General features: G+C 39.8%; 2 non-coding genes across 2 annotated transcripts; both read left to right on the top strand.

Moving 5' to 3' along the window:
- Window positions 1-2,587: 2,587 nt before the first annotated feature.
- On the top strand, window positions 2,588-2,696 carry LOC130932210 (small nucleolar RNA R71). Its single transcript, XR_009067371.1, has one exon. It is a non-coding gene; the product is annotated as a small nucleolar RNA R71 (small nucleolar RNA).
- A 19,534-nt stretch (window positions 2,697-22,230) lies between these two features.
- LOC130984420 (small nucleolar RNA R71) lies at window positions 22,231-22,334 on the top strand. The gene has a single exon (XR_009088358.1). It is a non-coding gene; the product is annotated as a small nucleolar RNA R71 (small nucleolar RNA).
- The last annotated feature ends 2,444 nt before the right edge of the window (window positions 22,335-24,778 follow it).

Genomic DNA, 24,778 nt, shown 5'->3' on the forward strand with positions numbered 1-24,778 from the left:
GTGTGTATGAAGGGTTAGAATGAGGGGTATTTATAGGAGGGGGTAGGGTTGGGTTCGGTCATGGGTGGCGTAAATGGGAGGAAAATTTAATTTTGAAGTGGGTGGGATTTATGATGGTTTCGGGTAAGTGATATGGATGTGATTGGGCTAGGGTTTATAGGAAAGTGTGAATGGGAAAGTGTGAAAGAAAGAAGGAAAAAGTGGGGTAGGCAAAGATGTTGTGGGACCCACTGGTCTTGAGATGTTAGGGAATTTAGATTCTCTATCCTCTGCATTGGCGTTGAATGCATAGGGTCTGCTCCCTGGCTGGCGTTCAACTCCAACAACACTCCATCCAGAGTGTTATGTTTTCACTGCTGAACATTTTTGTCTTTGTTCTGACAGCTTCACTTGATCATGAACCTAAATAAAAACTTTAAAGAAAATAAAATTAAGGAATTAAAAGAAATAGAAATAATTAATTAAGGTTGGGTTGCCTCCCAACAAGTGCTTCCTTAACGTCACTAGCTTGACGGATAGCTCCTTACGAAGGTGAGTATGGGCTCAGAATTTTACACCTTACAGTGAACTTTCTTCCTGTCTTCTCATGAATGAGCTCCACATGCTCTAGACACAGGACAGGACTTACTGTATGTGGTATGACTAGTTTCTTCGTGAAGACAACTCTTATGCCAGGTGAGAGGCCATCAGTGGAGACCTTCTTATCCCTCCAGCCTTTAGGTACTTTCTTTCGAGTGGCTTTGTTTTCAGTGCTTGTTAATGGCTGCCCAACACCAAACTTAGCATTGATGTTTGGGGGCTTGGTATAGCTCTACACTGAAAGAGATGGTTGGAACACTAAGTGTTGTACAGTTATATCTCTTTTCTCAAAGGGAGAATTAGGGTTGGACATCTTGAACAAGATGTAGTCCTCTCCTAATTGGAAAACCATTTCTCCCTTTGCCACATTAATCATGGCATTCGCAGTTGCTAGGAAAGGTCTTTCGAGGATGATAGATTCATCCTTATCCTCTTCAATATCCAAGACTATGAAGTTTGCAGGGATGTAGCGGTTTTCAACCTTCACCAAGACATCCTCTATTAAGCTATATGGCCTCTTCCTGGACTTGTCTGCCATCTCTAATGAGATGTTTGCAGCTTGTACCTCAAAGATTCCCAGCTTCTCCATTACAGAGAGTGGCATGAGGTTTATACTTGACCCTAGGTCACACAAAGCCTTCTCCGAGGTCATGGTACCTATGTTGCAAGGAATCAGGAAGCGTCCAAGATCTAGAAGCTTCTGAGGTAGCTCTACTGAACAAAAGCATTGAGTTCTTTGGAAAGCAATCGAGGTTCTTCCTCCAAAGGCTTTGTACCAAATAGCTTGCCATTCAGCTTCACGAGAGCTCCTAGGTACCGAGCAACTTCTTGAGAGCTTGGCGTTGAATGCTAGTGAGGAAGCCCTCACTGGGCGTTCAACGCCCATCCTGGCACCAGAGCTGGCACTGAACGCCAATGAGAAAACCCTCACTGGGCATTCAACACCCAAACAGACAGGGAAGCTAGCGTTGAATGCCAGCCAGGACATCCCTGCTGGAAGTTCAACACCCAAAATGGTAAGGGAACTGGCGTCTAACGCCAGTAAAGGTATACAGCATGGGCGTTCAATGCCCAAAGAAACATCAGAGCTGGCGTTGAACGCCAGTAAAGGCACACCCTCTGAGTGCTCAATACCCACTCAAGAAATCCCTATCCATGAACTAAAGGAAGCCAAGGCTCATATAGAGACCATAGAAGTTCCCTTGCATGCACTTCTCAGTCTCGCCAGATTCAACCTCTACCCCAGTGGTGATGGCATTGCACTCTTCTCTTGAGTTCACTTCAGTGTTACTAGAAAGAGTGTCAGGAGGAGTCTCAGGGATTCTCTTGCTTAGTTGACCAATCAGCACCTCCAAATTTCTAATGGAGGACCTTGTTTCAGTTATGAAACTATGAGTGGTCTTAGAGAGGCTGGAGATCAGAGTGACTAAGTCAGAAAGACTTTGCTTAGAAGTCTGCATATTCCATTGAGAAAATGGGAATGGTGGTCTGTTGTTGAACCTATTCTGTTTCCTTCTACCTTGATTATTATTGAAGCCTTGCTGAGGCTTCTGTTGATCCTTCCATCAAAGGTTAGGATGATTCCTCCATGAAGGATTCTAGGTGTTTCCATAGGGTTCTCCCATGTAATTCACCTCCTCTATGGTAGGTTGATTAGGATCATAAGCTTCTACTTCAGAAGAAGCTTCCTGAGTGCTTCCAACTGCAGCTTGCATTCCCGTCAAATACTGAGATATCATATTGACCTATTGGGTCAAGATCTTATTCTGAGGCAATATGGAATTAAGAGTGTCAACTTCAAGAACTCCTTTCTTCTGAGAGACCTTATTGTTCACAGGATTTCTCTTAGAGGTGTACATAAATTGGTTGTTTGTAACCATCTCAATGAGTTTTCTTGCTTTTATAGGTGTTTTCTTCAAGTAGAGTGACCCACCTGCAGAGCTATCTAATGATATTTTGGACATCTCAGACAGACCATCATAGAAAATTCCTAGGATAGACCATTCTGAGAGCATGTCAGGAGGACACCCGATGATCAATTGCTTGTATCTTTCCCAAGCTTCACAGAGGGATTCACCTTCTCTTTGTCTGAAGGTTTGAACTTCCACTCTGATTTTACTCATTTTTTGAGGAGAAAAAATTTAGCGAAGAAAACATTGACCAGCTTTTCCCAAGAGTCTAGGCTCTCTTTTGATTGAGAATCCAACCATATCTTAGCTTTGTCTCTCACAGCAAAGGGAAAGACCATAAGTCTGTAGACCTCAGGATTCACTCCATTAGTCTTAACAGTGTCACAGATTTGCAAGAATCCAGCTAGAAACTGATGTCGATCTTCCAGTGGAAGTCCATGGAACTTGTAATTCTATTGCAGAAGAGAGACTAACTGAGGCTTAATAGGAGGGAGGTGGCTAATCCCAAGCTGGATCAGATTCTAGAAGACATATGTCTTCCTAGAACTCGGTGGATCAATAAGACAAAAGGTCAACCAAATTAACCGAGAAGATTAGATCGCAAACCAGTTGCTAGAGGTTGGCTGGATTTCATTGGGCGTTCTATACTCCCTACTAGCAACCGCTCTGAAGTCATCGTCAGAAGGGCTATGATGATTCACTGCATCATGGTAAGGAATGAGATGGAAGTCCACCAAGTAATCCCCATTCAGTTGTACAAGGTTACAAACACGATGTCAGCTCAAGCCAACTTGGCCTATCTAAACCTTATCTTTCGCTTATGCAAGGAGGCTGGAGTTCTAATTAATAGAGACTCATTTATCCCAGCAGAAAGCCCAATCACCAAGCAAGTGATGAAAAGCGCCAAACTACTAGAGGCCAATCCAAAAGGAAGATGCCTGAGCCTCTTCAAACACAAGAGATCCCTCCAATTGAATATTGGACCTAGCTGGAAGCTTCTGTTGCACAATAACAAACCACTTTGGATCAATTAAAAGAGGAGCAAAAAGATCAAACTAGCATGCTTTGCAAACTAGTCAAAGAACAAGAGAAGCGGGGGGCATGAACTAGAAGAGCTGAAGTGTTAGAAATTATCCCATGAAGAGCCTAACATCAACCATGATTAAGGGGGTTGAGTTCTACCTTCCTATTTCTGTGCCTATTCTAATTACTGTTTCTTATGTTTTGATTTACATGATCATTAGTAGCATTTAAGTGTTTATTTATGTTTTTGCCTTTTAATTTAAGAATTGCATAAGCATTATTAGGATTTAAGTTTCTGTTTTCTTTTTTCCAATTAGGTATAAAATGTTCCTCTTATCATCTTATTGAACTTGAAAAAAATTTAATTTTTTTAGAAGAAGTAAAGGTACATAAATTATTTTGATAAGAATAGTTCAATTATTTTGATGTGATGGCATTAATTTTACTTTCTGAATGCATGAATAAACAGTGCATATGTGATGTTGGAGTTAAGAATGTTGGCTCTTGAAAGAATGATGAAAAAAAGAAAAGTATTATTGGTAATCTGAAAAATCCAAAAATTGATTCTTGAAGAAAGAAAAAGCAGCAAAAAGCAAAAAAAGCAATAAAAAAAATTTATATGCAAAAAAAAGAGAGAGAAAGAAAACGAAAAGGCCAATAGTTCTTTAAACCAAAAGGCTAGAGTAAGGATATAAGGCTTTGAGCATCAATGGTTAGGAGGGCCTAAACAGTTCAAATGAGCTGCTTCCCTAACTATATGCTTGTGGTGTGATGGTGTCAAGTGAAAAGCTTGAGACTGAACAGTAAAAGTCGTGATCCAAAGTAAAAAGAGTGTGCTTAAGAACTCTGGAAACCACTGGCTGGGGATTCTAGCAAAGCTGAATCACAATCCGAAAGGGTTCACCCAATTAAGTGTTTGTGACGTTTATGTATCCGGAGGTAATACTGGAAAACAAAGCGTTTAGGGTCATGGCCAAGATTCAAAAAAAGATGTGTTCTAGAATAAAAAAGAACTAAATTAGGAGACTCAATAGTATCATCTGGATTCTGAGTTCCTAAAGATGTCAATTATTCTGAGCTTCAAAGGAAAGTGAGATGCCAAAACTATTCAGAAGCAAAAAGCTACTAGTCCCGCTCATCTAATTGAAATTGAGCTTCATTGAAAACTCTGAGATTTATTGTATCCTTCTCCTCTTTTTAATCCTGCTTTGTTTTTGTTTGCTTGGGGACAAGCAACAGTTTAAGTTTGGTGTTCTGATGAGTGGATATTTTATACGCTTTTTGGCATCATTTTCATATAGTTTTCATTATGTTTGTTTATGTTTTATTCTATTTTCATAGGTTTTAGTGCTAAATTCACATTTTTTGTTTCTACTTTGAGTTAGTGTGTTTTCATATGATTTCAGGAAAATTCTGACTAAAATAAGGAGTTTTGGCAAAGTTTGGTTCAGAGACAGAGAAATGACTGCAGATGCTGTCAAATTCTGACCTCCATGCACACGAAGGAGCCTTTCTGGAGATACAGAAGTACAAATGGCATGCTCTCAACGGCTATGGAAAGCTAACATCTAGGCTTTCCAGAAATATATAATAGTCTATACTATGCTCTGGAAATGAAGGTCCAAAACTGGCGTTCAACGCCAGCCACTACCCCATTCCTGGCGTGGACGCCCAAAAGGGAGTAGTTGGTGTCCAATGCCCAAAAAGGAGTCCCAAGCCAGCGTTCAACACCCCTATGGTAGCACTAGCTCATGGCTTCACTCAAGCTCAGTCCAAACACCCACCAAGTGGGCCTAGAAAGTGGATTTTTGCACTACAAGACTAGTTTATCTTATTTTTGTAATTCTTAGTTAGAATATTAGTATATATAGGACGATATCACCCTTGTTTAAAAAAAATTTTGATCTTTTTCCTCCCCCATTGTATTTTTGAACATCATTATGTACAGTATGAGTCACTAACCTCCTAGGTTAAGGTAAGGAGCTCTGCTGATTCTTATGAATTAATAATATCACTATTCTACTTCAATCTATTTTTGATTCTATTCTAAGACGTATCTTCGTTCTTCATCCTAATGAATTCGGAGTGTAACTTGAACGTCATCCCTATTCACATGGGTTCTTGCGAGTCATTGATAGCATAGTACTGAACCACTAGCTTGATTATACATCTCTTAGACGGCTAATCCACGACTTCATTGGGAACTTCTCGAGACATCAGTTCAGCCGAGGTACGGGGCGATTAGGGCCTTTATGGTATAGGCTAGAATCCTTGGAGCAGCATTCTCTGATCTGGAAGATCCGACCTTGTCTATGGCAATTTGAGTAGGATCACCAAGGGAATGGACTGCTAGAGATTCACCCTCATTCAAATTGGATGACCGCTGACCCAGCGTTTGATCTGAAGCATAAGAGATTAATGACCGCTGACCCGGCATTAATCACTTACAGCCTGCCATGAAATGAATCAATCAGAAGTTGGAGTAGATGGTGAGAAAAGTTGATCCATAAGGAAGAAGTATATATGAATCCTCAACCGTTCACATACCATTCATTTCACACCTATCTAGTAACGTTTTATTCATTTATTTGTTTTATGCGTTTTTCACAACAATAATCATCTTTTCTATCCACCTGACTAAGATCTACAAGGTGTCCATTGCTTGTTCAAACCAACAATCTCTGTGGGATCGACCCTCACTCACCTGAGGTATTACTTGGATGACCCAGTGCACTTGTCGGTCTATTTGTGCGAAACTTACGGAGTCAGTTTCGTGCACCAGTGACGAGCAAGCATGATAGAAGCGTGAACTCGGAGCTAAATAATTGGTGCACCATGGTCAGAGGACACATCATGGATTTTAGCCCCAAGAATGTGAGGGTGGCGCTACAGTTATTAAAGCCACGAGAGAACCCTCACTCATACATTTGCAGGGTCAACACTGACTTAAGTCCTGATGTTGCATGTGATGAATGAAAATTGAGTGTGGGTAAAGAATTTCACTAATGAAATCTCATTGTATGCATAGTTCTAAACCAACAAACAATCTTCCTTCAATCAAACAATTGGTTGTCACAAGTAACAAACCCCTATAAAAGTAACCGAAGTATTCAAACCTCGGGTCGTTCTCCCTAGGAATTGCAATAAAGTGTTCTTGTTATTGGCTCTGAAGTATCTTTGGGGTTTTTAAAATGATGAACAAGAAATGTAAATGGCAAAAGAGATAAACTAACAATTAGGAAAGCTCTTGGCAAGGTGTGAGAACTAAAAGTCCTATCTTTATTATCATCCTCAATTATGATGAGAATTGTTCATTGCCTCCACTTAGTTACCTCTAACTATGAAGGAAAGTCAAGTGCATATAACCAACTTCATTCCACAAGTCCTAGTCAAATCATAAGAAAGACTAGCTTTAGTGGCATTCAAGTCAATTAGCAACTCTCATATATCAATCAACAACAGAGTTGGATAACTCAAGAGTCTCCAATTACTCAACCTAGGCCAAGAGGAGAAAAATCTACTCTAACATCCTTCCAAGCATTTTATCAAACACTTGGAATCCATAAAAGGAAAGCATAGTAAATTGACAACAAGAATAAAATCTAGCAACTACTAATTGCAAAGAATTAACAACAACAATCAATTAAAGCACAATTAACATGAATTACCTCAAATTGCATTAAAAGAAAATAAAAGGAACAAGAGTGTATCAACAACAAAGTAAACAAAATAGAGAAATTGATTACAAAAGAATAAAGGAACAAGATGTAGGAACAAGAAATTAAGAAGGAGGAGTAGATGAGAAGAGAAATTAAACCTAGATCTAAGAAATTCTAATCTAAACCTAATCCTAATTCTAGAGAGAAGAGGGAGTTTCTCTCTCTAGAAAACTAACCTAAAGCATCATAAAACTAAAACTAAAACTAATTGGTAACTAACTAGTTCATCCCTCTTCAATCCTTAGGTTAAATAGCATCAGAAATGAGTTGGATTGGGCCCAAAATACTTCAGAAATCGCTGGCCACGAGTTGTCTTTAGTGAGTCACGTGCAGCTTCCCAAGCGTATGGGTCATGTACGTGTACGCGTCTCTAGACGCCAGGAAACTATGACAAATTTTATATCATTTTGAAGCCCTGGATGTTAGTTTTCCAACGCAACTAAAACCGTCTCATTTGGATCTCTATAGCTCAAGTTATGATCGATTAAATGCGAGGAGGTCAGGATTGGCAGCTTTGCAATTCCTTCATTTCTTCATGAGTTCTCCATTTCTACATGCTTTTTCTTTATTCCCTCGATCCAATCTTTGCCTTCTAAACCTGAAATCACTTAACAAACATATCAAGGCATCTAATGGAATCAAGGTGAATTAAATTTAGCTATTTTAAGACCTAAAAAGCATGTTTTCACTCTTAAGCACAATTAAAGGAGAATAATAAAAACCTTGCTATTTCATTGGATAAATGTCGGAAAAGGTGATAAAATCCTCTAAATTCAACACAAGATAAATCCTAAAAATGGGTTTTATCAACCTCCACACACTTACACAATAGCATGTCCTCATGCTAAACCAAGAAGGATAAAAGAAGGGGTATGGACATTTATTCAATGCAAATAACTATATAAACCTATCTATATCAATGCAACTAAATGCAAAATGATCCTACCTACTTGGTTGAAGGTAAATCAATCTCCAAGAACATATATGCACAAGTAGGGCTAAGATCATAAGATCATATGACCATTCATGAATTCTACCAATTCAATTATCAAAATGAAGTACAAATAGACTTGCAAGAAGAAAGCTCATGAATACTGGGAACAAGGAATCGAGCATTAAACCCTCACCGGAAGTGTTTGCACTCTAGTCGCTCGAGTGTATAGGGTCGATTCTCTCAATTCTCTTCTACTCATGCTTTCCAAGATTTGTCTTTCATCTAACAATCAAAAATTATTCAATGCATGCATACATTCATCCTGAGGACTTATTCATAGGTTGTAATGGGGCTAGGGTAAAGGTAGGGATGCATATGGTCAAGTGAGCTTGAAATTTGAATCTTTGATTAACCTAAGCTTCCCACCAAACACATATAACAACCTATGCAATTAAGTGCTAACCTAACTACCCATTCTTCACTTTTTCACATACTCATGCATTCTCTTTTGATCACTACACATATGCATTGATTGTTATTGAACCTTACTTTGGGGCATTTTGTCCCCTTTTTATTTCTTTCTTTTTCTTTTCTTTCTATTTTTTCTTTCTTTTTATTATTCATTTTTTTCTTTTTTTCTCTTTTTATTCTTTTCGATGTGCTTATATACAAAGGTATCAATGCATATGGTTTACACATTTAATTAACACATAAGTATGTACCCAATTCCCAATATTTTCAATAAAAAACAAAAACACAATATACTCTTTCCTCAACCAATGTCCTAAGTTTCCCTACACTTGAATGACACACACTCACTAGCCTAAGCTAATCAAATATTCAAATAAGGACATTTATGGTTTTCCGCTTTAGGCTTGTAATGTGCTAGTATTAAGAACAAGTGGGTTAATCATAGGCTCAAAGTTGGCTAACAATGGTTGTTGTAAGGTAAGACTATTTAGGCAAGTGGCTAAGTGAAATGATGGCCTCAATCACATAAATGCATGTATACATGGAATAATGGACATAAAGAATCAAAAAATCAAAGATCACAATCATAGATAGAGAACAATTGCACACAAGAAGGGAAAATAAGTGGTTATAAGATGTAACCACGCAATTAGGCTCAAAACTCACATGCTTGTGTTCTTAGCTCAAAAGCCATGTTCCAAAATACATTCTTCAACCAAGTTCAACGAAAATTTGTTTTTCAAATTGGTAGGGTGCCCTAAAACAGTTTCTTGGAAAAGAAATCATCACCCTAACCAAGTAGTCCTAATAAGAAAGAAGTGGTAAAAATATGTACAAATTCTAACTAACATGCAATCTATCATGCAATGCAACAACTAGCTAACATTGGTGTTGAAAAAGAAAATTGTTACCCACGGAAATCGGTCAGATGACCTCCCCACACTTGAAGATTGCACCGTCCTCGGTGCATGCAAAGAAGAGCAAGGTGGACGGGTTGCTACAATTCATGAGCTTTCTCAAAAGATTGTGCGGATGAACTTATTTATTGCCCCATTTAGAAACTTCTCCTTTTTCCTTCTTGGTGACTAGCCTAAAAGGAGAGAAAAAGAAAGAAAATTAAGCCTATAACAAAGATATCAAAGCAAATAGAACATAGCCGGGGGCTAATACCAAAAAAAAGTAGGGTTCTCCCTACATGTTAGCTACACATGTAAGTGAGAAAGCAATATAGGCAAAGGACATATCAACTAATACTTCATGCAGGAGTAAAGTTAAAGCATGAAAAGCATTCAGAAACATCAAGTTCAAACAAGAAAGAGTTGACACAGACAAGATCACTGATAAGCATGAGAGCGACTAGTCCTATCCTAACTCAATGATAATGAGGTACAAAAACAAAGAATAATGAGTTAGGAAGGAATAAAGTACTAATCTTGTGTGTGGAACAATTATAACAATTAATGCTAAACAAGTCACGAAGCACCAAAATAATCTAAGAAATTCTCAACAATTGAGTAAGAGTAATCTACCACCAATGTTAAAACAAGAAACTTAGAAAAGAAAATAAGAACAAGCTATGAAAACAAAAATTAAAATACAAAGAATAAAAGTATGCAAATGCAACAAACAAAGAAAAATGAAAGATGAGAAAAAGAAATATTATTTATTTATTTATTTATTTATTTATTTATTTATTTATTTATTATTTATTATTTATTTATTAATTTATTTTTATTTATTTATTTTTTTATTTTTTATTTATTTATTTATTATTTTTTTTTAAGAGAGGGAAGAGAAGAAAGTAAGAATGGAAGAAGAGAGAAGAATAAAGGTAGAGGGAAAGAAGAAGGAAGGAAGAAGAAATGAGAAAGATAGGGGCGTGAATCCATGCATAAGTGTCACGCATGCTTATGCATGGATGCAGCAGGGACGATCCACGCGTAAGCGTCACGCATGCTTACGCGTGGATGTAGCAGGGACAATCCACGCGTAAGCGTTGATGTCAGGGCATCTTGGCCAGTTTCACTAACCTTTTCTTTACTATTTTAGGGTAGTTTCATGCATTTTCTTAGTAAATAAGCAAGTTTTGGATAAAAATACACTTACATCTTGATTCAAGCAAACATTGTGAACTTTACATGATTTCATGAGAATTATGCAGGAATTGAATGATAAAATGGATAATGCATGATCTCATGACCTGGAACAGAGCTTTGATGCACTTTATTTGCTTGATTTCAGGACAAAGGAAGCAAGGAAGAGCCACGTTAGCAGCCACGTTAATCTAATTAACATGACCACTAATGTGGAATGGGAAAAAGCTTGCAGCGTTAATGGAAAAAGTGACCGCCAATAACGCCTTCGAAGCCATCATAGCCCACGTTAGTTACCACGTTAATTACATTAACGTGGTAGCTAACGTGGAGGAAAAGGGGAGCTCCAACGTTAGTGGTAAAAGTGAATACCACTAACGTTCCAAAAGGGCACACCAAGCCACGTTAAGAGTCACGTTAATCCAATTAACGTGAACTCTAACGTGGGAGGAGAAAGCAATCGCCAACATTAGTGACACTCACCTTTGTCACTAACGTTGAACTAAGCCAATATTGCCCACATTAGTGGTCACGTTAAGACCACCAACGTGAAGGGTAACGTGGAGCAAGGAATGATAGGCCAACATTAGTGACACTCACCTTTGTCACTAACGTTGGATATGGCAATCACCACCACGTTAGTGGTCACATTAATGCAATTAACGTGAGGCACTAACGTAGGAAGAAGGGACGTTTGAAGCGTTAGTGACAAAGGTGAGTGTCACTAACGCCCTCGAAGCTTGGGCATGCCCACGTTAAGGGCCACGTTAGTTACACTAACATGGATCACTAACGTGGGGAAAAGAAGCAAAGAGCAACGTTATTGGTAAAGGTGATTGTCAATAATGTTTGCGAATGACTAAGAGACAATGTTATTGGTAAAGGTGAATGCCAATAACGTTTGCGAAGGACTAAGAGGCAACGTTTGTGGTCATGTTAGTGCCACTAACGTTGAAGTTAACGTAGATCAATTTGATTTGGAGCATTAGTGAAAAAGGTTATCGTCACTAGCGTTCTCGAACCCACATTTTCACTTAACGTTAACACCACTAACGTCCTAACTAATGTCCACCCATGCCTGACTCACACTTTTTCTGCAAGCAAAGCTGAGCCCACTGAAGATTGTAACTGCTTCAACTCAAGATCAAAGGCCCATATCCAAGACTTGAAGAGCTGACTAGAAGATCAAGGAGAGTAGTATATATAAGAGTAGTTTTGAACTAGAAAGAAGCTTGGCATTTTGGAGAACTACACTCTGTATATTTACTTTTCCTGTAATTTCTAGTTTACTTAGAATGTATTCTTCTCTATCATCTTCTATTTCCAGAGCTATGAATAACTAAACCCCTTTTCATTGGGTTAGGGAGCTCTGTTGTAATTTGATGGATCAATTATAGTTTTCATTCTTCTTCTTTTTTCTTTTCTCTTAATTTTCTAGAAAGCATTTGATCTTAAATCAATTGAGTTATCTTGGAAAAGAAACTCTCCATAATTGGATCTTCTCTGAGCTTTGGAAAATGGATAAGGAGATCATGCTAGAAATGCTTTCTCATGTTGGACCAAATTGGGGTTTGAACGGATACAGTGACATATAATCCTCCCAACACTTTGATTTGAAAATACATGTGGTATAATCAGTGACCATACATCATCTCTTCCCATGAGTAATTAAATCAAGGAATTGGGCAATTGTTCAAGCTTAGAGAGATTGGGTTGCCAAGGAATTGGGATCCAATCACCTAAGATTGCCAAGGAGATCAATGAATGCATTGATTGAGGAAGAGATTAGAATGAACTTGATCTGGAGAATGCAACATCTCCTAAGCCCAATGAATACCCCATTTCTAATCTTACCCATTCTCTTGACATTCTGCCATTTACTTTTATGTTCATCTCCCTAAATCCCCATTTAAGATTCTGCAATTTACTTTCTGCAATTTACTTTCCTGCCATTTAATTTTCTGCAATTATCAACTCAACTTCTGCTTAGCTCAACTAGAACATTCCTCCAATTAAAGTTGCTTGACCAATCAATCCCTGTGGGATTTGACCTCACTCTATTGTCAGTTTTTACTTGATGACAATTCGGTATACTTGCCGAGGGAGATTTGTTGAGAGACAAGTTTCCGTGCATCAAGTTTATGGTTCCATTTCCGGGGATTGATTTTGTCAACAATGATTAAGTTGGAAGATCACTAGATTGAGCATTTTTCTTTTGCTTGTTTATTTTATCTAGTCATTTACCTTCAGTTTCAGTTATTTTCTTCCCTTCTTCCCTCTCCTCTCTTTGTTTTTGTTTTTCTTTGTTGTTTTTTACAATTTCGTTCACTAATCCACTAACTGTTTGATAATTTGCACCACTCACACTAACAGCCACTCTAACAAGAATAATTTCTTCATTTTCTTTCTTGCTATGTGCTTTGTTAGTTGTATGATAGGGAGAAGAAGCGGAGCTTCAACTTCCTTTGATTCTGAACCTGAGAGGACCTTCCTTAGAAAAAAGGAGGGAAGCAAGAGGGAAAAGAGTTGTTGGTGCTGAGGAAGAGGAGGAGTACTTTGAAACAAACATGGAGGAGAACATGGAAAATAACCATAAAGGAGAAGCTCACAACCATGCCAGAGAAGGCCTTAGGAATCATGCTGGGCCAGAAAGAAGGGTTCTAGGCTCATACATCAATCCAAACCCAGGAAATTACGGAAGTAGCATCCAAAAGCCAGCCATACATGCCAATAACTTTGAATTAAAACCCCATCTCATCACCCTTGTTCAAAACAACTGTTCATTCAGAGGAAGCGCCCAAGAAGACCCCAATCAACATGTAACCACCTTCCTAAGAATATGTGACACTGTGAAGTCTAATGGTGTTCATCCTGATGCCTATAGACTGCTTTTGTTCCCCTTTTCACTCAGGGACAAAGCATCTGAATGGCTGGAATCTTTTCCGAAGGAGAGTTTAACAAATTGGGAAGATGTGGTGAACAAATTCTTTGCGAGATTCTACCCTCCTCAAAGAATCAACAGGTTGAAAGTTGAGGTACAAACCTTCAAGCAACAAGATGGTGAAACTCTCTATGAGGCATGGAAAAGGTTTAAGGACTTAACAAGAAGGTGCCCACCAGACATGTTCAACGAATGGGTTCAAGTGCACAATTTCTATGAAGGTCTTTCTTACGAATCAAAGAAGGCCGTAGACTATTCATCAGGGGGTCTCTAAACAAGAAGAAAACCATTGAAGAAGCCATAGATGTCATTGAGACTGTAGCTGAGAATGACTACTTCTATGCTTCTGAAAGGAGCAACACTCGAGGAGTGATGAAGCTGAACCATATGGATGCACTGCTGGCTCAAAACAAGATAATCACCAAGCAGTTAGCTGATCTTACCAAGAAGATGGAAGAGAACCAAGTTTCAGTAATCACCACTTCATCACCAGCTCAAGAAGGAGTGAATACAGGAGAAGAAGGTGATTGGGAACAAGCCAGCTATGTTGGAAACTCACCCAGGCAGACCCATGATCCATACTCCAAAACTTATAATTCTGGTTGGAAGAATCACCCTAATTTTGGGTGGGGAAATCAACAAGACCAAGGCCAAGATCAGAGACGCCACAACCACAATCCCAACAATAATGCAACCTACCAACACTTAACACAGAGACCATACCAACACCCACCTAACCACCTTTCTCAACATCCATATCAAAACCAACATGACCACTCTCAATATCCTAACCTCAACCCACCATCACCACCTAAAGATAGACTCTCCAGAATTGAGACTCTACTTGAAGGTATATGCAAGGAAGTTCAAGACAGTAAAGCATTCCGGGAAGAAGTGTGATCCAATATGCAGAATCAAGATGCTGCCATCAAGAAACTTGAAACACAAATTGGCTACTTATTCAAGAAAGTCCCTAGCCACAATATTCGCAGCAACACTAATTCAACCCCAAGGGAGGAGTGTTAGGCTATCACCCTCAGAAGTGGGAAGGAATTGAAGGAAACCTCCAAGAAACCACAAGAGAAGAACTCGGATGAAAAGGAAAAGGGACAAGATGAAGTTCAAGTTTCCACTCCCAATTCACATCAAGAAGGGGAAGTGCTGAAGCCATACTTTCCAAAAGCCCTATACCCTTAGCAATTGAAGAAGAAGGGAAACGATAGCCAATTCTCAAGATTCGTAGAAATCTTCAAGAAATTACAGATTAACATACCCTTTGCGGAAGCAATAGAGCAAATGCCACTCTATGCCATGTTCTTGAAGGAGTTGTTGACCAAGAAGAGAAGCTGGAAGAACAACGAGACTGTGGTACAAACCGAAGAATGTAGTGCCATCATCCAGCACAAATTACCCCAGAAATTGAAGGATCCTGGGAGCTTCCAAATTCCTTGTATCATAGGGGAAGTCACAGTGGAAAAGGCTTTATGTGATTTAGGAGCTAGCATAAATCTGATGTCCTTAGCAATGATGAGAAAAATGAAGATTGAGGAGGCCAAGCCAACAAGAATGGCCCTACAACTGGCAGATCGATCATTCAAGTTCCCTCACAGAATAGTAGAAGACTTATTGGTGAAGGTAGGAGACTTTATCTTTTCAGCAGACCTTGTAGTGTTAGATATGGAGGAAGGAGCCAAGACCTCTATCATCTTAGGAAGGCCATTCTTAGCCACTGCCGGAACCATCATTGATGTCCAAAAGGGTGAACTTGTCCTTAGACTACATGAGGAGAAAATGATATTCAATGTGTTCAAGGCCATGAGTTACTGGTGGACGAAATTGTGATCCATGTTCTTTTGCACTTGTATGAAATCATTATTATGGCATCGGTTGTTTTCACAACTCCGTTCAACTAACCAGCAAGTATACTGGGTCATCCAAGTAATAAACCTTACGTGAGTAAGGGTCGATCCCACAGAGATTGTTGGTATGAAGCAAGCTATGGTCACCTTGTAACTCTCAGTTAGGCAGATTAAAATTGCTTATGGTTTCGAAAATTAATAATAAAAGAGAAATAATAAAAGGGATAGAATACTTATGCAGATTCATTGGTGGGAATTTCAGATAAGCATATGGAGATGCTGTATGGCTCAAGGACGCCTGCTTTCCTACTGCTTCAACTCAATCCTTCTTACTCCTTTCCATGGCAAGCTGTTTATAGGGGTTCACCGTTCGACGATGGCTACTTTCAATCCTCTCGGGAAAATGGTCCTCTGCGGCTGTCACTCGCATGGCTAATCGTCTGGAGGCATCACCTGGCCGAAGGCTACATCCCATCCTCGCAGTGAAAACTACGCTCACGCGCTCTGTCGCAGCATGGCTAATCACTGGTTGGTTCCCGCGCCTACTGGAATAGAATCCCTTGATTCTTTTGCGTTTGTCACTAACGCCCAGCACTTGCAAGTCTGAAGCACGTCACAGTCATTCATTACCGAAATCCTACTCGGAATACCACAGACAAGGTTAGACTTTCCGGATTCCCAGGATCCTACTCGGAATACCACAGACAAGGTGAGACCTTCCAGATCCTCATAAATGCCGCCATCTATCTAGCTTATACCACGAAGATTCTGTTGGGGAATCTAAGAGATACACATTCAAGCTCTGTTGCATGTAGAACGGAAGTGGTTGTCAATCACGTGCGTTCATAAGTGAGAATGATAATGAGGGTCATATAATCATCACATTCATCATGTTCTTGGGTGCGAATGAATATCTTGGAATAAGAATAAGATAGAATTGAATAAAAGAAAAAAGAATTGCATTAATACTTGAGGTACAGCAGAGCTCCACACCCTTAATCTATGGTGTGCAGAAACTCCACCGTTGAAAATACATAAGTAAAAGGTTCAGGCATGGCCGAATGGCCAGCCCCCCATGTGGTCACAAGACCGAATGATCAAAGACATCTAATACAATAGTTAAATGTTCTATTTATAATAAACTAGCTCCTAGGGTTTACATGAGTAAGTAATTGATGCATAAATCCACTTTCGGGGCCCACTTGGTGTATGCTTGGGCTGAGCTTGATCAATCCACGAGCTGAGGCTTCTCTTGGAGTTGAACTCCGAGTTATGACGTGTTTTGGGCGTTCAACTCCGGATCATGACGTTTTTCTGGCGTTTAACTCCAGACAGCAGCATGAACTTGGCGTTCAACGCCAAGTTACGTCGTCAATTTCCGAATAAAGTATGGACTATTATATATTGCTGGAAAGCCCTGGATATCTACTTTCCAACGCCGTTAAGAGCGCGCCAATTGGAGTTCTGTAGCTCCAAAAAATCCATTTCGAGTGCAGGGAGGTCAGAATCCAACAGCATCAGCAGTCCTTTTGTCAGCCTTTATCAGAGTTTTGCTCAAATCCCTCAATTTCAGTCAGAATTTATCTGAAATCACAGAAAAACACACAAACTCATAGTAAAGTCCAGAAATGTGAATTTAACATAAAAACTAATGAAAACATCCCTAAAAGTAGCTTGAACTTACTAAAAACTACCTAAAAACAATGCCAAAAAGCGTATAAATTATCCGCTCATCACAACACCAAACTTAAATTGTTGCTTGTCCCCAAGCAACTGAAAATCAAATAGGATAAAAAGAAGAGAATATACTATAAATTCCAAAATATCAATGAATATTAATTATAATTAGATGAGCGGGACTTGTAGCTTTTTGCTTCTGAACAGTTTTGGCATCTCACTTTTTCCTTTGAAGTTTAGAATGATTGGCTTCTCTAGGAACTTAGAATTTCGGATAGTGTTATTGACTTTCCTAGTTAAGCATGTTGATTCTTGAACACAGCTACTTATGAGTCTTGGCTGTGGCCCTAAGCATTTTGTTTTCCAGTATTACCACCGGATACACAAATGCCACAGACACATAACTGGGTGAACCTTTTCAGATTGTGACTCAGCTTTGCTAGAGTCCCTAGTTAGTGGTGTCCAGAGCTCTTAAGCACACTCTTTTTTTGCTTTGGATCACGACTTTAACCACTCAGTCTCAAGCTTTTCACTTGGACCTTCATGACACAAGCACATGGTTAGGGACAGCTTGATTTAGCCGCTTAGGCCTGGATTTTATTTCCTTGGGCCCTCCTATCCGTTGATGCTCAAAGCCTTGGATCCTTTTTACCCTTGCCTTTTGGTTTTAAGGGCTATTGGCTTTTTCTACTGCTCCTTCTTTTTTTTTCTATTTTTTTTTCAAATTTTTTTTTTTCGCAAGCTTTCTTTTTCACTGCTTTTTCTTGCTTCAAGAATCAATTTCATGATTTTTCAAATCCTCAATAACATTTCTCTTTGTTCATCATTCTTTCAAGAGCCAACAATTTTAACATTCATAAACAACAAGATCAAAAGACATATGCACTGTTCAAGCATTCATTCAGAAAACAAAAAGTATTGCCACCACATCAATATAATTAAACTAAATTCAAGGATAAATTCGAAATTCATGTACTTCTTGTTCTTTTGAATTAAAACATTTTTCTTTTAAGAGAGGTGAAGGATTAATGGAATTTATTCATAGCTTTAAGGCATGGTTACATACTAATGATCATGAAATAAAGACACAAAACATAGATAAACTCAACATAAAAAAAAAACCAAAAAACAGAAAGAAATAAAGAACAAGGAATGAATCCACCTCTAGTGGCGTCTTCTTCTTGAAGGTCCAACAATGTCCTTAAGCTCTTCTATGTCCCTTCCTTGCCTTTGTTGCTCCTCCCTCATTGCTCTTTGATCTTCTCTTATTTCATGGAGAATGATGGAGTGCTCATGATGTTCTACCCTTAGTTGTTCAACATGGTGGCTCAAACCTTCTAAAGAAGTGTTGAGTTGCTCCCAATAGTTATTTGGAGGAAAGTGCATCCCTTGAGGCATCTCAGGGATTTCTTGATGATGAGCTTCCTCATGCATCTCTTGAGAACCGTGAGGGGCTTCTCTTGCTTGCTCCATCCTCTTCTTGGTGATGGGCTTATCTTCTTCAATGGAGATATCTCCTTCTATGATAACTCTAGCTGAGTAACATAGATGGCAAATAAGGTGAGGAAAAGCTAGCCGTGCCATAGGTGAGGGCTTGTCGGCTATTTTGTAGATTTCATTGGAGATGACCTCATGAACTTCTACATCCTCTCCAATCATGATGCCATGAATCATGATGGCCCGATCCACAGTAACTTCAGATCGGTTGCTAGTAGGAATGATGGAGCGTTGAATGAACTCCAACCATCCTCTAGCCACAGGCTTGAGGTCCAGTCTTCTTAGTTGGACTGGCTTGCCTTTGGAGTCTCTCTTCCATTGAGCTCCTTCTACACAAATGTCCATAAGGACTTGGTCCAACCTTTGATCAAAGTTGACCCTTCTAGTGTAGGGGCGTTCATCACCTTGCATCATAGGCAAATGGAATGCCAACCTTACATTTTCCGGACTGAAATCCAAGTATTTCCCCCTAACCATTGTGAGATAATTCTTTGGACTTGGGTTCATACCTTGGTCATGGTTCCTAGTGATCCATGCATTGGCATAGAACTCTTGAACCATTAAGATTCTGACTTGTTGCATGGGGTTGGTTAAGACTTCCCAACCTCTTCTTCGGACTTCATGTCGGATCTCCGGATACTCATTTTTCTTGAGCTTGAAAGGGACCTCAGGGATCACCTTCTTCTTTGCCACAACATCATAGAAGTGGTCTTGATGGCTCTTGGAGATGAATCTTTCCATCTCCCATGACTCAGAGGTGGAAGCTTTTGTCTTCCCTTTTCCTTTTCTAGAGGATACTCCGGCCTTAGGTGCCATTGGTAATGGAAAAACAAAAAAAAAGCTTATGCTTTTACCACACCAAACTTAAAATATTGCTCGCCCTCGAGCAATAAAAGAAAGAAGAGAAGAAGAAGAAGAAGAAAATATGGTAGAGAGGGAGAAAGGTAGGTTCGGTTTAGGTGAAGAAGGGGGGGTTGTGTTGTGTGAAAATGAAGTAGAATGGAAGGGTATTTATAGGGAAAGGGGGGGAGGTATGTTCGGCCATTTGGGTGGGAATGGGAGGGAAATTGTTTTGAATTTTTGAAGGTAGGTGGGGTTTATGGGGAAGAGTGGATGGATGTGAGTGGTGAATAGGGTAATTGGGAAGAGGAATTGAGGTGATTGGTGAAAGGTGTTGGGAAATGTGACATGGGGAAGAGTGGATTTGGATTAGGAGAGTGTGATTAGGATTAAAAGGTAAGGTGGGAATATGTTAGGTGGGGATCCTGTGGGGTCCACAGATCCTGAGGTGATCCTGTGGGGTCCACAGATCCTGAGGTGTCAAGGAATTCCATCCCTGCACCAAATAGGCATGTAAAATGCCTTTGTGAATCATTCTGGCGTTTAAACGCCCATTGGTGCACATTCTGGGCGTTCAACGCCCATGTAAAGCATGTTTCTGGCGTTGAACGCCAGTTTCATGCTTGTTACTGGCGTTCAGCGCAAGCTTTTCTCTTCTGGGCACATTCCTGGCGTTCAGCGCCAGAATGTTGCTTGTTTCTGGCGTTCAGCGCCAGAATGGTGCTCTGTTCTGGCGTTGAACGCCGGCCAGATGCACCTTACTAGCGTTGAACGCCAGCCTGTGCGTCCTCCAGGGTGCAAATTTTTTCTTCTGCTGTTTTTGATTCTATTTTTAATTTTTATGATTTTTTCGTGACTCCTCATGATCATGTACCTAATAAAACACAAACTAACAATAAAGTAGAATAAAATAAAATTAGATAAATAAAATTGGGTTGCCTCCCAATAAGCGCTTCTTTAATGTCAATAGCTTGACAGTGGCTCTCATGGAGCCACAAGGTGATCAGGTCAATGTTGTATAGTTGTCCACACCAAACTTAGAGTTTGGATATGGGGTCTTAACACCAAACTTAGAGTTTGGTTGTGGCCTCACAACACCAAACTTAGAGTTTGACTGTGTGGGCTCTTCTTGACTCTGAACTGAGAGAAGCTCTTCATGCTTACTCTCTTTTGTCACAGAGAAATGGCTATGTGCCTTAAACACAAGGTAGTCCCCATTCAATTGAAGGACTAACTCACCTCTGTTGACATCTATCACAGCTCCTGCTGTGGCTAGGAAAGGTCTTCCAAGGATGATGCAATCATCCTCTTCCTTCCTAGTGTCTAAGATTATGAAATCAGTAGGGATGTAAAGGCCTTCAACCTTTACTAGCACGTCCTCTACTAATCCATAAGCTTGTCTCAATGACTTGTCTGCCAATTGTAATGAGAACAAGGCAGGTTGTACCTCAATGATCCCCAGCTTCTCCATTACAGAGAGTGGCATTAGATTTATCCCTGACCCCAGATCACACAGAGCTTTTTCAAAGATCATGGTGCCTATGGTACAAGGTATTAAGAACTTGCCAGGATCTTGTTTCTATTGAGGTAGAATTTTCTGAATCCAAGTATCCAGTTCATTAATGAGCAAGGGAGGTTCACTTTTCCAAGTTTCATTACCAAACAACTTGGCATTCAGCTTCATGATAGCTCCTAAATATTGAGCAACTTGCTCTCCAGTTACATCTTCATCCTCTTCTGAGGAAGAATAGTCTTCAGAGCTCATGAATGGCGGAAGGAGATTTAATGGAATCTCTATGGTCTCTATATGAGCCTCAGATTCCTTTGGATCCTTAATAGGAAACTCCTTCTTGCTTGAGGGACGTCCCAGGAGGTCTTTCTCACTAGGATTTTCGTCCTCCTCCTCCCTTGTGCATTCGGCCATTTTGACTATGTCAATGGCCTTGCACTCTCCTTTTGGATTCTCTTCTGTATTGCTTGGGAGAATACTGGGAGGAGTTTCAATGACTTTCTTACTCAGCTGGCCCACTTGTGCCTCCAGATTTCTAATGGAGGATCTTGTTTCACTCATGAAACTGAAAGTGGCCTTTGACAGATCAGAGACTACATTGGCTAAATTAGAGGTGTTTTGTTCAGAATTCTCTGTCTGTTGCTGAGAAGATGATGGATATGGCTTGCTATTGCCCAGCCTGTTGCGTCCACCATTGTTAAAACCTTGTTGAGGTTTTTGTTGATCCTTCCATGAGAAATTTGGATGATTTCTCCATGATGGGTTATAGGTGTTTCCATAAGGTTCACCCATGTAATTAACCTCTGCCATGGCAGGGTTCTCAGGATCATAAGCTTCTTCAGAAGCTGCCTCTTTAGTACTGTTGGATGCATGTTGCAATCCATTCAGATTTTGAGAGATCATGTTGACCTGTTGAGTCAACACTTTGTTCTGAGCCAATATGGCATTCAGAGTATCAATTTCAAGAACTCCTTTCTTCTGAGGTATCCCATTGTTCACGAAATTCCTCTCAGAAGTGTACATGAACTGGTTATTTGCAACCATGTCAATGAGTTCTTGAGCCTCTTCAGGCGTTTTCTTCAGGTGAATAGATCCACCTGCAGAATGGTCCAATGACATTTTCGAAAATTCAGAGAGACCATAATAGAATATATCTAATATGGTCCATTCTGAAAACATGTCAGATGGACATCTTTTGGTCAGCTGCTTGTATCTTTTCCAAGCTTCATAGATGGATTCACCATCTTTTTGTTTGAAGGTTTAAACATCCACTCTCAGCTTGCTCAGCTTTTGAGGAGGAAAGAATTTATCCAAGAAGGCAGTGACCAGCTTATCCCATGAGTCTAGGCTATCCTTGGGTTGTGAATCCAACCATATTCTAGCTCTGTCTCTTACAGCAAAAGGGAAAAGCATGAGTCTGTAGACTTCAGGATCTACTCCATTCATCTTTACAGTCTCACAGATCTGCAAGAACTCAGTTAAAAACTGATAAGGATCTTCAGATGGAAGTTGGTGCGCGAAATTGTGAACAATACTTTTCACAACTCTCATAATCCCCGGTCATGAACTCCAAAAACTTGGTGGTTCAATTCCATGGCATTACACAACTTCGCACAACTAACCAGCAAGTGCACTGGGTCGTCCAAGTAATACCTTACGTGAGTAAGGGTCGATCCCACGGAGATTGTTAGCATTGAAGCAAGCTATGGTCATCTTGTAAATCTTAGTCAGGCAAACTCAAATGTATATGATGATGAACGAAAATAACATAAAGATAAAGATAGAGATACTTATGTATATCATTGGTGTAAGAGCTTCAGACAAGTGTATGAAGATGCCTTCCCTTCCGTCTCTCTGCTTTCCTACTGTCTTCATCCAATCCTTCTTACTCCTTTCCATGGCAAGCTCGTGTAGGGTTTCACTGTTGTCAGCAGCTACCTCCCATCCGCGCAGTGAAAGCTAATGCACGCACTCTGTCATAGTACTGCCAATCACCGGTTTGGTTCCCTCCCCTACCGGAATAGAATCCCTCTTTTGCGTCTGTCACTAACGCCCAGTAGGTTACAGGTTTGAAGCACGTCACAGTCATTCAGTCATTGAATCCTACTCAGAATACCACAGACAAGGTTAGACCTTCCGGATTCTCTTGAATGCTGCCATCAGTTCTTGCCTATACCACGAAGACTCTGATCTCACGGAATGGTTGGCTCGTTTGTCAGGCGAGCACTCGGTTGTCAGGCGATCAACCATGCATCGTGCAATCAGGAATCCAAGAGATATTCACTAAGCCTCAGATGCTTGTAGAACAAGAATGGTTGTCAGTCACCTTGTTCATGAATGAGAATGGTGATGGGCGTCAATCATCACCTTCATCATGTTGAAGAACAAGTGATATCTTGGATAAAGAACAAGCGGAATTGAATGGAAGAACAATAGTAATTGCATTAATACTCGAGGTACAGCAGAGCTCCACACCTTAATCTATGGTGTGTAGAAACTCCACCGTTGAAAATACATAAGAACAAGGTCTAGGCATGGCCGAATGGCCAGCCTCCAAAGGTCTAAGATAGCATAAAACAAAGATAGCTACCAAAAGTCTCTCTAAATACAATAGTAAAAGGTCCTACTTATAGAAAACTAGTACATAGATGAGTAAATGACATAAAAATCCACTTCCGGGCCCACTTGGTGTGTGCTTGGGCTGAGCAATGAAGCTTTTTTCGTGTAGAGACTCTCCTTGGAGTTAAACGCCAGCTTTAGTGCCAGTTTGGGCGTTTAACTCCCAATTAGGTGCCAGTTCCGGCGTTTAACGCTGGAATTTCTTGAGGTGACTTTGAACGCCGGTTTGGGCCATCAAATCTTGGGCAAAGTATGGACTATTATATATTGCTGGAAAGCCCAGGATGTCTACTTTCCAACGCCGTTGAGAGCGCGCCATATGGGCTTCTGTAGCTCCAGAAAATCCACTTCGAGTGCAAGGAGGTCAGAATCCAACAGCATCTACAGTCCTTTTGAGTCTCTGGATCAGATTTTTGCTCAGGTCCCTCAATTTCAGCCAGAAAATACCTGAAATCATAGAAAAACACACAAACTCATAGTAAAGTCCAGAAAAGTGAATTTTAACTAAAAACTAATAAAAATATACTAAAAACTAACTAGATCATAACAAAAACATACTAAAAACAATGCCAAAAAGCATACAAATTATCCGCTCATCACAACACCAAACTTAAATTGTTGCTTGTCCCCAAGCAACTGAAGATCAAATAAGATAAAAAGAAGAGAATATGCAATGAACTCCAAAAACATCTATGAAGATCAGTATTAATTAGATGAGCGGGGCTTTTATCTTTTTGCCTCTGAATAGTTTTGGCATCTCACTCTATCCCTTGTAATTCAGAATGATTGGCTTCTTTAGGAACTCAGAATCCAGATAGTGTTAATGATTCTCCTAGTAAAGTGTGATGATTCTTGAACATAGCTATTTCTTGAGTCTTGGCCGTGACCCAAAGCACTCTGTCTTCCAGTATTACCACCGGATACATACATGCCACAGACACATAATTGGGTGAACCTTTTTAGATTGTGACTCAGCTTTGCTAAAGTCCCCAATTAGAGGTGTCCAGGGTTCTTAAGCACACTCTTATTTGCCTTGGATCACAACTTTATTTCTTTCTTTTTCTTTCTCTTTTTTTTTTCGGTTTTTTTTTTTCGTTTGCTTTTTC

The sequence above is a fragment of the Arachis stenosperma genome, chromosome 5 (genome assembly GCF_014773155.1).
Source record: "Arachis stenosperma cultivar V10309 chromosome 5, arast.V10309.gnm1.PFL2, whole genome shotgun sequence".
NCBI lineage: Eukaryota > Viridiplantae > Streptophyta > Magnoliopsida > Fabales > Fabaceae > Arachis > Arachis stenosperma.